Source organism: Hypanus sabinus, chromosome 7 (genome assembly GCF_030144855.1).
Source record: "Hypanus sabinus isolate sHypSab1 chromosome 7, sHypSab1.hap1, whole genome shotgun sequence".
Lineage (NCBI taxonomy): Eukaryota > Metazoa > Chordata > Chondrichthyes > Myliobatiformes > Dasyatidae > Hypanus > Hypanus sabinus.
In genome coordinates this window covers 47,434,065-47,449,219 of record NC_082712.1, presented here as the reverse complement: position 1 = coordinate 47,449,219, position 15,155 = coordinate 47,434,065, and the positions used below count along the sequence as shown (strand labels likewise).

General features: G+C 42.3%; 1 protein-coding gene across 1 annotated transcript in view; it reads right to left on the bottom strand.

Moving 5' to 3' along the window:
* The window catches only part of LOC132396761 (SH2 domain-containing adapter protein F-like), a 116,769-nt gene that overhangs the window by 50,400 nt on the left and 51,214 nt on the right, over positions 1 to 15,155 (bottom strand). The window lies entirely within an intron of this gene.

Sequence of the window (15,155 nt, the reverse complement as noted above, 5' to 3'; positions counted from 1 at the left end):
GCTCCTGGAATAAAAGATAAGTTTTCTAGCATTTAGCTGTGAAATGCTGTCCCTTTATTTTCAGCAGGTAGCATTGTCCAGGACTGCAGCTTTGTTAAGGATCTTGTAAAGTCAAAGGGATCTACAGGGTGGAAACTGATCCATCCGCACAACTTACCAAGTTGTCCATTTGAGCAGGCCCCATCTGTCTGTATTTGGCCCATTATTCTCTTTGTCTTTTCCATACATGCACCTGTCCAAACATCTTACACATTGCAGTTGTATGCCTCCAATCGAGATAACATCCTCAACTAAAATTTCCTGCACCTTTATGACATCTTTCTTGTAGCACAATACTCCAAGTGTGGTCTCACTAACGACTTGTGCAGCTGATATCCCAATTCCTGTACTTAAGTGCTTAAGGTGTGTCCCTCCCCCATGCTTCTGTGAATGAGTCAAAAAAGGCAGTGCTATAATCATCTGCTGCTGCACATCACCTACTGAGATTTGGCTTGAATGTGGTTTTGTCGTGTAGTGACCACAGATTGAGCACTTTCCCATTGGATCTGAGACGAGCCCCACTCCCATGAGGTTTGTTGGAGGTGAGATACAAAAATAAAGTAAAAAAAACTAAGCAAGTTGTTGAGGCAATGAGAGAGTCACGTTTGACTTTGGACTTCAGTGAATGGAGTTATACTGCAGAAGCAATGCAGTGTATAGATGATGCTTGCCTTTGCACCTGCTCAGAGGCTGAGCCCCAAGCCATCATTGACGTGTGCACCAAAGCATTCAAGAGGGAAGATCTTTCACTTAACATCCTTGAGAACAAGACCCTCGACCAATCTGTCCCACTGTACCACAATGCTGATTGAGAATAAACTAGATCAGAGTAAGGTAGGCTTCAATTTGTCCAATATAGCAATTGCAAAAGAAAACGGAAATACAGTCACCTTTTTGAAGGTGCACAGAAGTGATGTAAACTAACAATATCCCCGAAACTACACTGAGCTGCCACATGTTACTACACTCTACTTGGGGAAGAGATGGCGGTGCTAAGCTCCATCGCACAAAGTGTATAAATGAGTAACTAACTCCTCAGTTAATCTGATTCCTATGAAAACAAATATATAACTAAACTACTGACAAGAGAACACTCAAGCTGTAAATGGGACAGGAGTCCGAGTGAAATCAGTGTTCAAACTAGTTGTATGTATAACTGACAATGCTGCTGCGCAAGACATACCAGGTGCCTAGTTGGGAGGATGTAAGCCCTCGCCATTAATTGATGCGTTTGTAATGGAACGATCTCATCCTCCCATGGCTCAGTCTGGAACAAACTGAAGATACATGCAGTGACCGCCTGCGAGGGATGCTGCCGGCGAACAGCATGAGATACAGAGCTCAGGGCTGCACCCTGGTTAGCACTGTAAGTTTATCCCTTTGGTGGAGACTGCTAGTACATTTTCCATGTGCCATTAGATACTGCTTGGATCCAACAATTCCTCTCATCATTTGCTGCTGATGTGAGGGAAGCTACTGACTGCACCTCAAAACCCCACCACTCAACTGCCCCCTTCCTTTATAGATCCCATCAGTCCAGAGAACTGTGCACACGGCAGTTCACGTGCAGAGATGTCGTCAATAGTGGATGGACCCTCAAGTGTTCATGTGGCAGGACTAACTGCGTTACAATCAATCAGCTCTCTGTAGAGCAGCACCAATAGGGAATCAGAGTAGTGTATTTAACCTAACAGACAGACAACCTTAGGAGCATTATCAAATAATAATGGTATCAACTCGCATGTGGAGGACCAAATGCCTGGTCAAAGTTTTATGGAATACCTTAAGAAGCAAAACAGGGGGAGAACTGAAAGATTAAATCCAAGGGCACTCCAGGACTCACATGCTAATCTGAAGAACTGTAGCACCGGCAAATAAAGTCAAAGTCAAAAGCTTCACCTTAAAGAAAAGCTCATGAAGATAAGCTTTAAAAACTTTAATCTATTAATAAGACCAAGGTAAAGTAATCAAAGGTTGTTTGAACAGGAGAACTATGAATCAATATCATTCTGTTGCAATAAAATAACTGCTTATAAGTTTAAAGCGCCACAAACATCTTAAAGTACAGAATTAATTTAGATTATACTTTGGGCCTGCAGATCCATCAAATGTTCTTCAATCCATGCTCTTCAATCGAAAGACATAGAGTAATTGTAAAACTGTTTCAAAGAAGACAAAACAGCCCTTCAGCCCATGATGTTGTGTCAACCTATATAAACGTACTCCACAATTAATCTAACCCTTCCTTTTTATACAGCCCATAACCCTCTATTTTTCTTACATCCATGTGCCCAAGAGACTCTTAAATAGACCTAATGTACAGTACTTACCTCTACCATCACTTATGGTAAATGCATTCCAGCTTCCTACCACTCTCTGTAGAGACAACTCACCTCTAACATGTCCCCTAAACTTTCCTCCAATCGATTTAAAAGGATGTCCTCTGGTATTGGCCATTGCTGTCCTGGGAAAAAGGGTCTGGCTGCTCACTCCATGCCTCTCAGTCCTAAACATTCCATCAAATCACCTCTTACCTTCTGCTGCTCAAAAGAGAAAAGCACCAGCATACATGATCTTTCCTTACAAAGATCATGTATCCTGAAGCATCCTGACATTAACTTTGTACTCCTCCAAGTACAACTTTCCCAAACTGTACAATTTCACACTTTTCTAAATTGATCCACCTGCCACTTCTCTGCCTAGCTTTACATTATATCTTTGTAACCTATGATTATGACAACCTTCTACATAATTCACTACACAATACACCGCACCGCCACACAATTCACCGCACCGCCACACAATTCACCGCACCGCCACACAATACACCGCACTGCCACACAATACACCACACCGCCACACAATTCACTACACCATCAACCATTAAGAAATCTGCAAAGTAACCAAATGACCTTTCAATTTCCTCTACCAAGTCATTTAGAAAAAGAGAATGGGTCCTGTCCCAGACCAAATCCAGGTAGAACACCATTAATCACTGACTTCTAGGTAGAATAAGCCCCACTGACTAGCACTCTGTCTAAAGGGCAAGCCAATTCCCAACCCATGCAGCCAAGTTTCCATGGATCCAGCCGCAATGACTTTATGGATGATCCTACCAGAGCCAAACTTGTCAAAAAGCTTACTGAAATCCATATACCCATAACCACTCCACCTTCATCAATTTGTTTTATCACCTCGAAATAACCTGACCTACCCCTCACAAAGCCATGCTGATTATCCCTAATCAGACAATGCTTCTCATACATAAGAGTCATTTTTCTGTAATTATTACTCCTATACTTTTCTTCAACAATGCAATAACATTTGTCATCCTCCAGTCGTCTGGTACAACTGCAATGCCCAGGGAGAATGCAAAGATCATTGTCCCCTCCCTATCAATCTCTTCCTTTGTTTCCTGTAGTAACACTGGGTATATACCATCCAGCCCCAGGGACTTATCCAACACAATGCTTTTCAAAAGCTCAGTCAGTTTCTCCCCTCGCTGTCAGGTGGCGCCCCGATCCGGTTTCAGTCCAGGCCGCCTTTTTGCCACCTGCTCCACTGGGGGCTGTGTGTGGGCATTCAAAAAAAAAGCTCCAATGCTGCCTTTTACTTGACCTCAACATGCTCCAGAGAAGTGCACTTTATCTTATTCATGTCAGAACTACACGCATATACAGGTGGTTGTGTTTTTTTTCTTTTTAAAGAATGCATTTTAGAATTAAAGTATTCTAGCTTTGCTTCCTTTATGGATTTCTAGCAATCACAATATTTTGATTTGGATATACTAGGCTAAAGATCCTAAAATAGCAATACACTAGTTAATAATTCAAGAGCTTGGATTTATAGCACTGAAAAATAAATACTTGAACATTTGACAAAACCTTTCTCTAATTCACAACCTCCACTTCTCAGACAGAAACTGTAAATGAACAAAATCACCTTCAAGTTCATATCCTGACTTGGACGTATACTTACTGTGCTGTGCCACTGCGGTGCATGAGAAGTATCAGTAAACTGCGAACAAGAAAAAATACGTACGAGAGGGAAGCAAGCAAAGAAAGAGAAGGTTCCCGGTACTAGGCTGAGAATGTGAAGGAGAGGAAACAGCTTACAGAGAACACAGATCATCGAAATTTGCAGCATGTTACAGGCCCTTTGGCCTACAATTTTGTGCCGACCTTTTAACTCTAGAAACTACTTAGTATTTCCCTACCACACAGTCTTCTTCTACTTTTCTATGCTCCACATACCTATCTAAGAGTCTCTAAAAAGTTTGGAAAAGAACCTTTTGGTGTCTGTATTCCCATACACCTGCTACTTTTGTTCTTCTTCATGTTCAAAGATGTTAGCTCTACAAGGTGCTATAAGAAAATCCTACCAAACTGCAGTCCAGTTTGTAACTACTGGTAGGGAGAATGCATATTTAGGATGACAGAATGCAAATCACGCAGGCTGCTTCGTCCTGAAAGTTAGTCTTGCAAATAATCTCAAAACAACACCACAATCTTTTCCAGAAAGATCAAAGAATTCTTATGTTGCCCATGTAATATTCTACCCTCAACCAACGCACGCAAAAACTGATTTGACTTGAAATGTATGCAGTCTCAGAGCATTTTTTAATCAGTAGGCACACTCACAACTAAAGTGCTTGTTCAAATCTCTGAAGTGGCAAGATTCAAAATGGAAACAATTACAACTGCCTTTCAATCCAAAGTTAAACATCTTTTTGGTTTCCATCAACAACAAAAAAAAGCACGACAAATTGTCTAAATGATTATGTATATCAACAGAAAAACAAAATCAAAGTACAGGTGCACATTCCTTTCTCCAAAATTCTGAAATCCAAAAAGCTCCGAAAACCGAAGTTTTTTTAGCCAACAGCTGACGTCACTCAGGTGTGACGTGGCAGCAATAGCAGAGGCCATCAGGTGTCAGTTGTGGCTCAGCTCTTGTACTGGTTACAGATATTTTGTGTTCACTGTTGACTTTGTGTTTAATTTCACTATGAAAATGTCAATAAGAGCTGTAGATACCCCTATGGGTAACAAGGAGAAAAAGAGAAGGAAGCATCTATCATTACCAATAACGCAGAAAGTAGAGTTATTGCAGAAGCTTGAACATGGTGTGTCTCTGCGGCATCTTACTGAAGAATATAGTGTCGAACTACCACTGTATATGATTTAAAGAAACAGAAAGACAAGTTACTGAAGTTTTATAGTGACAGTAACGTTCTACATTTATTCCAATAAGTCATTTACCATGTGTTTGATTTGGTTCGTTTAAAGCTGTATGTTTTTGTTGGAAATAAAATTTTTTTGTCATTATTCCCTAAACAATACAGTATAACAAGTATTTACATAGCATTTACATTGTATTAGGTATTATAAATAATCTAGAGATGATTTAAAGTATACGGGAGGATGTGTGTAGGTTTGGAGCTCCACCAGGTCCTAAAGTCCACCACAACTTAAAGAGTCTGTAATACTTACACAGGCCACAGATGGCCCATCATTTGACTTCATAATTTGGACCCCTTTCTCCATTATCATTCTTGGTTTAGACCTTAGATGGTAATGGAGAAAAAGGTATTGAATAGTCACTTCACACGATTACCCACAAATGTGAGAGTCAGATCCCCTCTCCAACCATTGTATCGTTGCATAGACACACAGAAGCTCTTGTATTCTAGTCCTCTTGACATACAATTATTTTTCATGACTTGTACCAGTCCTCCTAGACCCACAAATCTCACCATCCCTTTGCCGCCCCTCACAATTTGTAAAATTTATAATGATTTTTAGAGCAAAGTTCGAAGAAAATTTATTGTCTAAGTACATATATGACATCATATATAATGGAGATACATTTTCCTGTGAGCGTACTCAATAAATCCAATAACCATAACAGAATCAATGAAAGACCAATCACCAGGGTGACAACCAGTGTGCGAACTGTAAATACAAAATAAAGATAATAATAATTAAAAAAAAGATTCAATATTCCGTGCGAGCTTATGCAATTCTGATAAGTACACACCACTAAACTTAAATGAAAGCACAATCCAAAAAAAATGAAGTTATCACTATAGGAGAAAAAATTAACCAGTGGAAGAGCATGACCCTCCATGGAAGACATCCCCACAATCTGAGCTGACAGGATGTTGCCAAGGAAGCCTACTTCAGAGTTGGAAACCTTTTCTCAGAAACAGGGAGAGATTCCTTGTGGCAATACAGGATCAGGTGGTTAACACACACACAAAAAAACAAAATCACATAATAAAAGACCAACAAATTTAGATGATAAATGCAGAAAATGCCAAGAGAAACCAAAAACAACCCAACACATCACACGAGCCTGCAGCAGTTTAACTCAATCTGATTAGTTCAACAGGCACAATCAAATGGCAAACATAAGTCACCAAAATCTCGTTTAAAAATAGAAATTCAATCAGCCAATTAGCAAAGCAGATCGATAATTTTCCTTTAACTCCATTGATTTTAAGTTTGACCAGTGTCTTAGAAGGGACTTCATCCATTTCCCTTCTAAATTGACTGACATTTCTGTCTACTGTTTTAGTCATCCGTTAGAAAATTTCAAATTAGGTTCATCAGGCATGCCTGATTCTTTGTAAGCCCATTCCAACTCCTCTTGATCACTTACAAATTTTGAAAGTATTCAAACATTCAATAGTGAGAGATCCTGATAATTTCCCAAGAGGATTTAAGCTACATTTGATACAATTCCATCCCCACCACCCAGAAGCGTCTTCTCAATTTCAAATTTTAAGCGTTTAGCATCATAAACTTTAAATATTGGCTGAACATATCAATGCATCCAAGATACAGAGAAACTATTTGATCCATCCAGTTTATGCTGGCTCTCACAATATTCTCAATAAATTCTATTCCACTACTTTTCTTTTCCTGTAACTTTTATTTCCATTGGCTCCTCTTAAATGTTTATGCCACCCAATTATGTTAATGATCAGCAATGAATTAACCAACCAATCAATATGAACTACAAGCAGAAACTGGAGATTCACATGAAGAATGTGCAGATAAGCAGAGAATTTCATCTGCACCGCTTTCAATGCTTTGTACAATATTTATCTGTTCCCTCATTCCTGAGTCATTCGAAACAGTCACTGCTGGAAGTCATAGATAACCTCAACACCACAGCTTTGAGAGGGAGGGAGGGAGGGAAGGAAGATTAGTAAAGAAAATTCTTTCTTCCTCATGCCACTGCTGGCAGGAAAAAAAGTTCTAAGAAGAAAGGATCCCTCTACCATTGTGTCAGAAGTTAAGTCATCAAGAATTACTACTTATTATATCATATGAAGTCTAAAGTAAGAGCTTGGCTTGAATCACTTTCAAGAATGGAGTGTACAATAAAATTTTATTTATGTTTACATAAGATAACTTCATAAGACAGATCAAGCGAAGAGAACATTGAAAATATAAATACATTATTTAAAAAAGTTTGCTCAAATAGATAATACATGAGTAAAAAAAAATTACAGTCTCCAGAAAGCTGTAGGTTTCTTCACATATATTGCATTGCACGATCAATAGCACAGAAACTGTGCGATCAGGTTCCATGAAAATAATTCCAGCATTTCAACAGATGCATTTGGTGATTATCAATGCATGGGAAGCATATTTTACTGAACCTCTTTTCAAGGAATTGCTACCAAAAAAACTACTCGTTCTCTAAACTGTTAAGATTTTTTTGTTTCCTTATCATCCTTGCCCTAATCAACATGAAGGTTATTCTCCAGTGATGACTATTAGCTTTGTTTGCTGCAGGATATTGTGTAATACCCCAGTGATATTTCAAAACCCTGACTAACAAGCTACCAAACTTGTTTAAGCATTTAAATAGTAGTGGCAAGGCTTCAATGGCATTTTCATCTCAAATCAATGTAGTACAAATATGCTTAACCAAAGAATCTTTCCCAATATTTCCTACTGTCACCACTTAAAGATGTATTGCAATCTGATAGTTATAACCTATTGCATGCTGGAAAACCAGTAGAACTGAAACTGTCACATGTAGAGTGGATTCAAACCTACAAGTAGAAGCTTATAATATTAAGAACACTTCTGGAAATACAGAGTATTACCAGCAGCATCTATGGGAAGATAGAACAGTCAACCCTATCAGGCTAATGGAAATAATTTTGATGAAAAATTATACTAGGATAACCATATAACAATTACAGCACAGAAAAGGCCATCTCGGCCCTTCTAGTCCATGCCAAACGCTTACTCTCAACTAGTCCCACCGATCTGCCCTCAGCCCATAACCCTCCATTCTTTTCCTGTCCATATACCTATCCAATTTTATTTTAAATGACAATATCGAACCTGCCTCTACCAGTTCTATTAGAAGCTCGTTCCACACAGCTACCACTCTCTGAGTAAAGAAATTCCCGCTTGAGTTACCCCTAAACTTTAGCCCCCTCTCAACTCATGTCCTCTTGTTTGAATCTCCCCTTCTCTCAATGGAAAAAGCCTATCTACGTCAACTCTATCTACCCTGCTCATAATTTTAAATACCTCTATCAAGTCCCCCCTCAACCTTCTACGCTCCAAAGAATAAAGACCTAACTTGCTCAACCTTTTTCTGTAACTTAGGTGCTGAAACCCAGGCAACATTCTAGTAAATTTCCTCTGTACTCTATTTTGTTCACATCTTTCCCATAATTTGGTGACCAGAACTGTACACAATACTCCAAATTTGGCCTCACCAATACCTTGTACATTTTTAACATTACATCCCAACTCCTATACTCAATGCTCTGATTTATAAAGGCCAACATACCAAAAGCTTTCTTCACCGCCCTATCCACATGAGATTCCACCTTCAGGGAACTATGCACCATTATTCCTAGATCACTCTGTTCTACTGAATTCTTCAATGCCCTACCATTTACCATGTATGTCCTATTTTGATTATTCTTACCAAAATGCAGCACCTCACACTTATCAATATTAAACTCCATCTGCCATCTTTCAGCCCACTCTTCTAACTGGCCTAAATCTCTCTGCAAGCTTTGAAAACCAACTTCATTATCCACACCACCACCTATCTTAGTATCATCTGCATACTTACTAATCCAATTTATCACCCCATCATCCAGATCATTAATGTATACAACATTGGACCCAGTACAGATCCCTGAGGCACACCACTAGTCACCGACCTCCAACCTGACAAAAGTTATCCACCACTACTCTCTGGCATCTCCCATCCAACCACTGTTGAATCCATTTTACTACTTCAAAATTAACACCTAAAGATTGAACCTTCCTAACTAACCTTCTAAGCGGAACCTTGTCAAAGGCCTTACTGAAGTCCATATAGACAACATCCACTGCTTCACCCTAGTCAACTTTCCTAGTAACATTTTCAAAAAATTCAATAAGATTTATCAAACATGACTTTCCATGCACAAATCCATGTTGACTGTTCCTAATCGGAACCTGTCTATCCTGATAATTATATATACCATCTCTAAGAATACTTTCCATTAATTTACCCACCACTGATGTCAGACTTACAAGCCGACAATTGCTAGGTTTACTCTTAGAACCCTTTTTAAACAATGGAACAACATGAGCAATATGCCAATCCTCCTGCACCATCCCCGTTTCTAATGACATTTGAAATATTTCTGTCAGAGCCCCTGCTATTTCTACACTAACTTCCCTCAAAGTCCTAGGGAATATCTTGACAGGACCAGGACACTTATTCACTTTTATATTCCTTAAAAGTGCCAGCACTTCCTCCTCTTTAATCATTATAGTTTCCATAACTTCCCTGCTTATTTCCCTTACCTTACACAATTCAATATCCTCCTCCTTATTGAATACAGAAGAAAAGAAATTGTTCAAAATCTCCCCCGTCTCTTTCAGCTCCACACATAGCTGTCCACTCTGATTCTCTAAGGGACCAATTTTATCCCTCACTATCCTTTTGCTATTAATATAACTGTAGAAACCCTTTGGATTTATTTTCACCTTACTTGCCAAAGCAACCTCGTATCTTCTTGTGGAACACAGCAGGCCAGGCAGCACCTATAAGGAGAAGCACTGTTGACAATTCAGGCCGAGACCCGTCGTCTTGACATCTTGTGTGTGTTGTTTGAATTTCCAGCATCTGCAGATTTCCTTGTGTTTGCTCGTATCTTCTTTTAGCTTTTCTAATTTCTTTAAGGTTCTTTTTAATTCTTTATATTCCTCAAGCACCTCATTTACTCCATGCTGCCTATATTTATTGTAGATCTCTCTCTTTTTCTGAACCAAGTTTCCAATATCCCTTGAAATCCATGGTTCTCTCAAACTTTTAACCTTTCCTTTCAACCTAACAGGAACATAAAGATTCTGTACCCTCAAAATTTCACATTTAAATTACCTCAATTTCTCTATTACATCCTTCCCATAAAATAAATTGTCCCAATCCACTCCTTCTAAATCCTTTTGCACCTGCTCAAAGTTAGCCTTTCTCCAATCAAAAATCTCAACCCGGGATCCAGTCCTATCCTTCTCCATAATTATATTGAAACTAATGGCATTGTGATCACTGGACCCGAAGTGTTCCCCATCGCATACCTCCGTCACCTGAGCTATTCATTCCCTAACACAAGATCCAACACTGCCCCTTCTCTAGTCGGTACCTCTATGTATTGCTGCAAAAAACTACCTTGCACACATTTTACGAGCTCCAAACCATCCATCCCTTTTACAGTATAGGCTTCCCAGTCTATGTGTGGAAAATTAAAATCTCCCACAATCACAACCCTGTGCTTACTACAAATATCTGTTATCTCCTTACAAATTTGCTCCTCCAATTCTCACTCCCCATTAGGTGGTTTATAATACACCCCTATAAGTGTTACTACACCTTTCCCATTCCTCAATCCCACCCAAATAGACTCCCTAGACGAGCCCTGTAATCTATCCTGCCAAAGCAACGCTGTAATATTTTCTCTGACAAGCAACGCAATACCTCCCCCTCTTGTCCCTCCGATTCTATCACACCTGAAGCAACGAAATCCAGGAATATTTAGGTGTCAATCACACCTCTCTTGAAGCAACGAAATCCAGGAATATTTAGGTGTCAATCACACCTCTCTTGCAACCATGTTTCGCTAATAGCTACAATGTGGCGACACACTTCCTAGTGCACTCGAACTGGCTCACAAATAGCCAGCGCGCCGGCATAAAGGCCAGTCCCAAAAGGGCGCCAGGTCTGCTTCACCAACAAAGGGAAAAGCCCGCGCGGGACTGTGAATACCTGCCCCCTACAGCATCCACGCCCGGGGAGGGCGGGATCAGGGAGGCTTTAAAGCGAGACCGCGAAGTTTGAATAAAATCTTTTTTAACTGCAGTTTACTGACTCCGTGTCGTTATTTCAGCGCTGCGTGTAGCACACCACTACAATTGGTGACCCCGACGGCCCAAACAATATTTGGGCCGAAGATGACCGACGCCGCATCTGTTCATGCAGTTTTGTTGAAACTGCCAAGCTTCTGGACGCTGCGACCTCACCTCTGGTTCCAGCAAGCAGAAGCCCAATTCCATGTTCGGTGGATAACCTCGGAGGACACACGTTACTACTACGTGGTGAACTCCCTCGACCAGGAAACAGCCGCCCAGGTTGAGGAGTTCATACAGTCTCCCCCAGCGGACGGCAAATACACAGAATTCAAAGCCTTGCTCATAAGGACTTTCGGACTCTCACGGTGCGAGCAGGCTGCCCGCTTACTGCACCTGGATGCTTTGGGAGACAGACCTCCATTGGCTCTAATGAATGAGATGTTGTCTCTGGCCGGAGGACACAAGCCCTGCCTCATGTTTGAGCAGGCATTCCTGGAGCAGCTGCCCGAGGACATACGCCTGCTGCTGTCCGACGCAGATTTCAGCGACCCCCGGAGGTGGCAGCCCGGGCGGACTTGCTGTGGAACGCCAAGAAGAAAAGTGGGGCGTGCATCGCACAGATCACCAGGCCACGCTCCCAGCAGCAAACCAGACCAGGCCCGGCCACGGAGCCCGCTAACCCCAGAGGCAGGGGTGAGGAGACCAACGAACAATGGTGCTTCTACCGCCAGCGGTGGGGCGCAGAAGCCCGCCGCTGTCGCCCGCCCTGCAAGTTCCTGGGAAACGCCGGGGCCAGCCGCCGCTGATGGCTACGGCAGCTGGCCATCGGGATTGCCTCCTGTATGTGTGGGACAAGCGGTCGGGATGCTGTTTTTTGGTTGACACCTGTGCCGAGATCAGCGTCTTACCTCCAACGAGTTACGACACCCGCAACAGGGCACCGGGTCCCACCCTGAGGGCCATGAACGGCAGCACAGTAAGGACCTACTGCACCCGTACGGTGCAGCTACAGTTCGGCTCCAGCCTGTTCACGTGGGACTTAACACTATCAATCTATGCTCTAAGCTCATCCACCTTTCGTACAATGCTCCTAGCATTAAAATAGATGCATTGAAGAAATTCTCCATCTCTTCCTCTCCGTTTATCTCTAACGGTGCAACAACTTTACTATCTTCTTTTTCTTCCTTCTCCCATACATCTGTTCCTACACTCTGGTTCTCCCCCCCTCTTGTATCTAGTTTAAATCCACTGGAGCTTCTCTAGCAAACCTACCTGCAAGAACATTTGTCCCCCTCCAGTTCAGATGTAAACCGTCCCATCGGAACAGTTCCCACCTTCCCTGGAAACCTGCCCAATTATCTACAAATCTGAAGCCCTCCCTCCTGCACCATGTCTTCAGCCACATGTTGATCTGCACTATCTTACTATTTCTAAACCCACCTGCATGTGACACTGGTAGCAATCCTGAGATTGCTATCCTGGAGGTCCTGAGCTTTAACTTGGTGCCTAACTCCCTAAACTCAACTTTCAGGACCTCCTCACTCTTCCTACCTACGTCAATGGTCCCTACATGGACCACGACATCTGGCTGCCCTCTTGAGAATACTGAGAACTCGATCCGAGATATCGTGGACCCTGGCACCAGAGAGGCAACAGACCATCCGGGATTCTCGATCTCTTCCACAGAACTTCCTATCTGTCCCCCTGTCGAATCCCCTATCACTACTGCTCTCCTCTTTTCCCTCCTTCCCTTCTGAGCTGAGGGTCCGGTCTCAGTGCCAGAGACACAACCACTGCAACTTGTCCCTGGTAGGTTGTCCCCACCAACAGTATCTAAAACGGTATACTTATTATTGATGGGAACGGCCCGCTTTGATTGTGGTGGGTCGGGGAAAATGGCGGACTGCGTCTACCTTAGCGGGCAGAGGGGTTGCCCCATCTGTAGGGATCCTGTGGCCCAGGAAGCCGATGGAGTCGAGCCTGAACTGGCACTTGGCCGGGTTGATTGTCAGGCCGTATTCACTCAGTTGGGCGTTGAGTTGACGGAGGTGGGATAGATGCTCCTGACGACTGCTGCTGGCTATGAGGATGTCGTCCAAATAGATGAAAGCGAAGTCCAGGTCACGTCCCACTGCGTCCATTAACTGCTGAAACGTCTGTGCGGCATTCTTCAGGCCACAGGGGTGCTCTGTTCATTCTGTCTAATCCCCTTCCCTCTCCTGACAGTCACCCAGCTACCTGTCTCCTGACTCTTAGGGGTGACTATCTCCCTGCAACTCCTATTTATTTCTGCCTCTGCCTCCCGAATGATCCGAAGTTCATCCAGCTCCAGCTCCCTAACATGGTTTGTCAGGAGCTGCAGCTGGATGCACCTTTTGCAGGTGTGGTCATCAGGGACAGCTGTGCTCGCCCTGACTTCCCACATACTGCAGATGGAGCACTCAACTGCCCTAACTGCTGCCTCCATTACCTACTCCTAAGGTAACTAAATTAATTAAAGGAGCTTACCTGGCCTTACCTCACTTGGAGTGAAGCTCATCCTCAGCCTCTGCTCGCTTTTAGAACTCATCTTACTAACGGATGCACAAAATAAATCGACATAAAGCACAGATGTTCACAGGCACTTGTTTAAGCAATGCCAGCTAGAATGCAGTTCCGGGGGAGGAGCTTGGCTGAAATATCCATATTCAATTCAGAACAACGGAGGGCCTCTGATGAATCATGCATACATAATTTATTCTTGACTGAACTCTGCAAAGGTAGGGGCTTCAGGAGGCTGGTCATTCACTTGCCACTTTAGGATGACAGGGGCTGCCTGGGTTTCAACTCTGCCTCTTAAATTCATATGCAAATTCATATCCAGGCTGCCACCCGGATTAGAGAACATTTTATAATGAAGGGTTGACAATCTAGGGCTTTTCTCTTCGGAGCAAAGGAGAATGAGAGATGACTTAATAAAAGTGTACAAGATAAGAGGCATATAAAGAGCAGACATCTAGCACCTTTTATTTTTACCTCCCAAGGCAGCAAATAGCTAATATGAGAGGGCATTATTTTACTGATTGGAGGCAAGTGTGTGGGGGGGGTGGGGGTGAATATCAGAGTTTGGTACTTTTAGAGTGGTAGGGACATAGAACACACTGCCAGGAGCTGGTAAAGGCAGATACATTAGGGACATTACAGACTCATAGATGGGCAAATGGATGAAAGAAAAATGGAGTGGCTTTGTGGGAGGGAAGGGTTAGACTGATTTTGGAGTTGGTTGAAAGATCAGCACAATAACATGAGCTGAAGGGCCTGTACTGTACAGTTCCATTTTCTACATTTTAAAGATTAGCCATCTGCACACATGTCCATCGACCATACAGTGAAATGGATTAGTATTTATCAATGAACACAGTACGACATGCTGGGAGCAATACCCAAGTGTCGCCATGACTCGGCCAGCAACACAGTATGCCCACATTTTCTATCCAGTACGCATTGGGAACGTGCGAGGAAGCTGAAGCATCCTAAAGTCACGTGGAAAATGTAGAAACCCCTTGCAGAGGATAACTTGTTACTTGTCCACTACCATTCACAGTTGCATGGAGCAACAATGCAGCACCTTAAACTGATCAACTGGGTGTGGAATCACTTAGCAGGGAATAATTTCGATAAATAATCTACTAAATCTTTTATTTCCTGTCTTTTAGCATTGTTTCAAATAAAGGCACGGCTTTACTACACCTC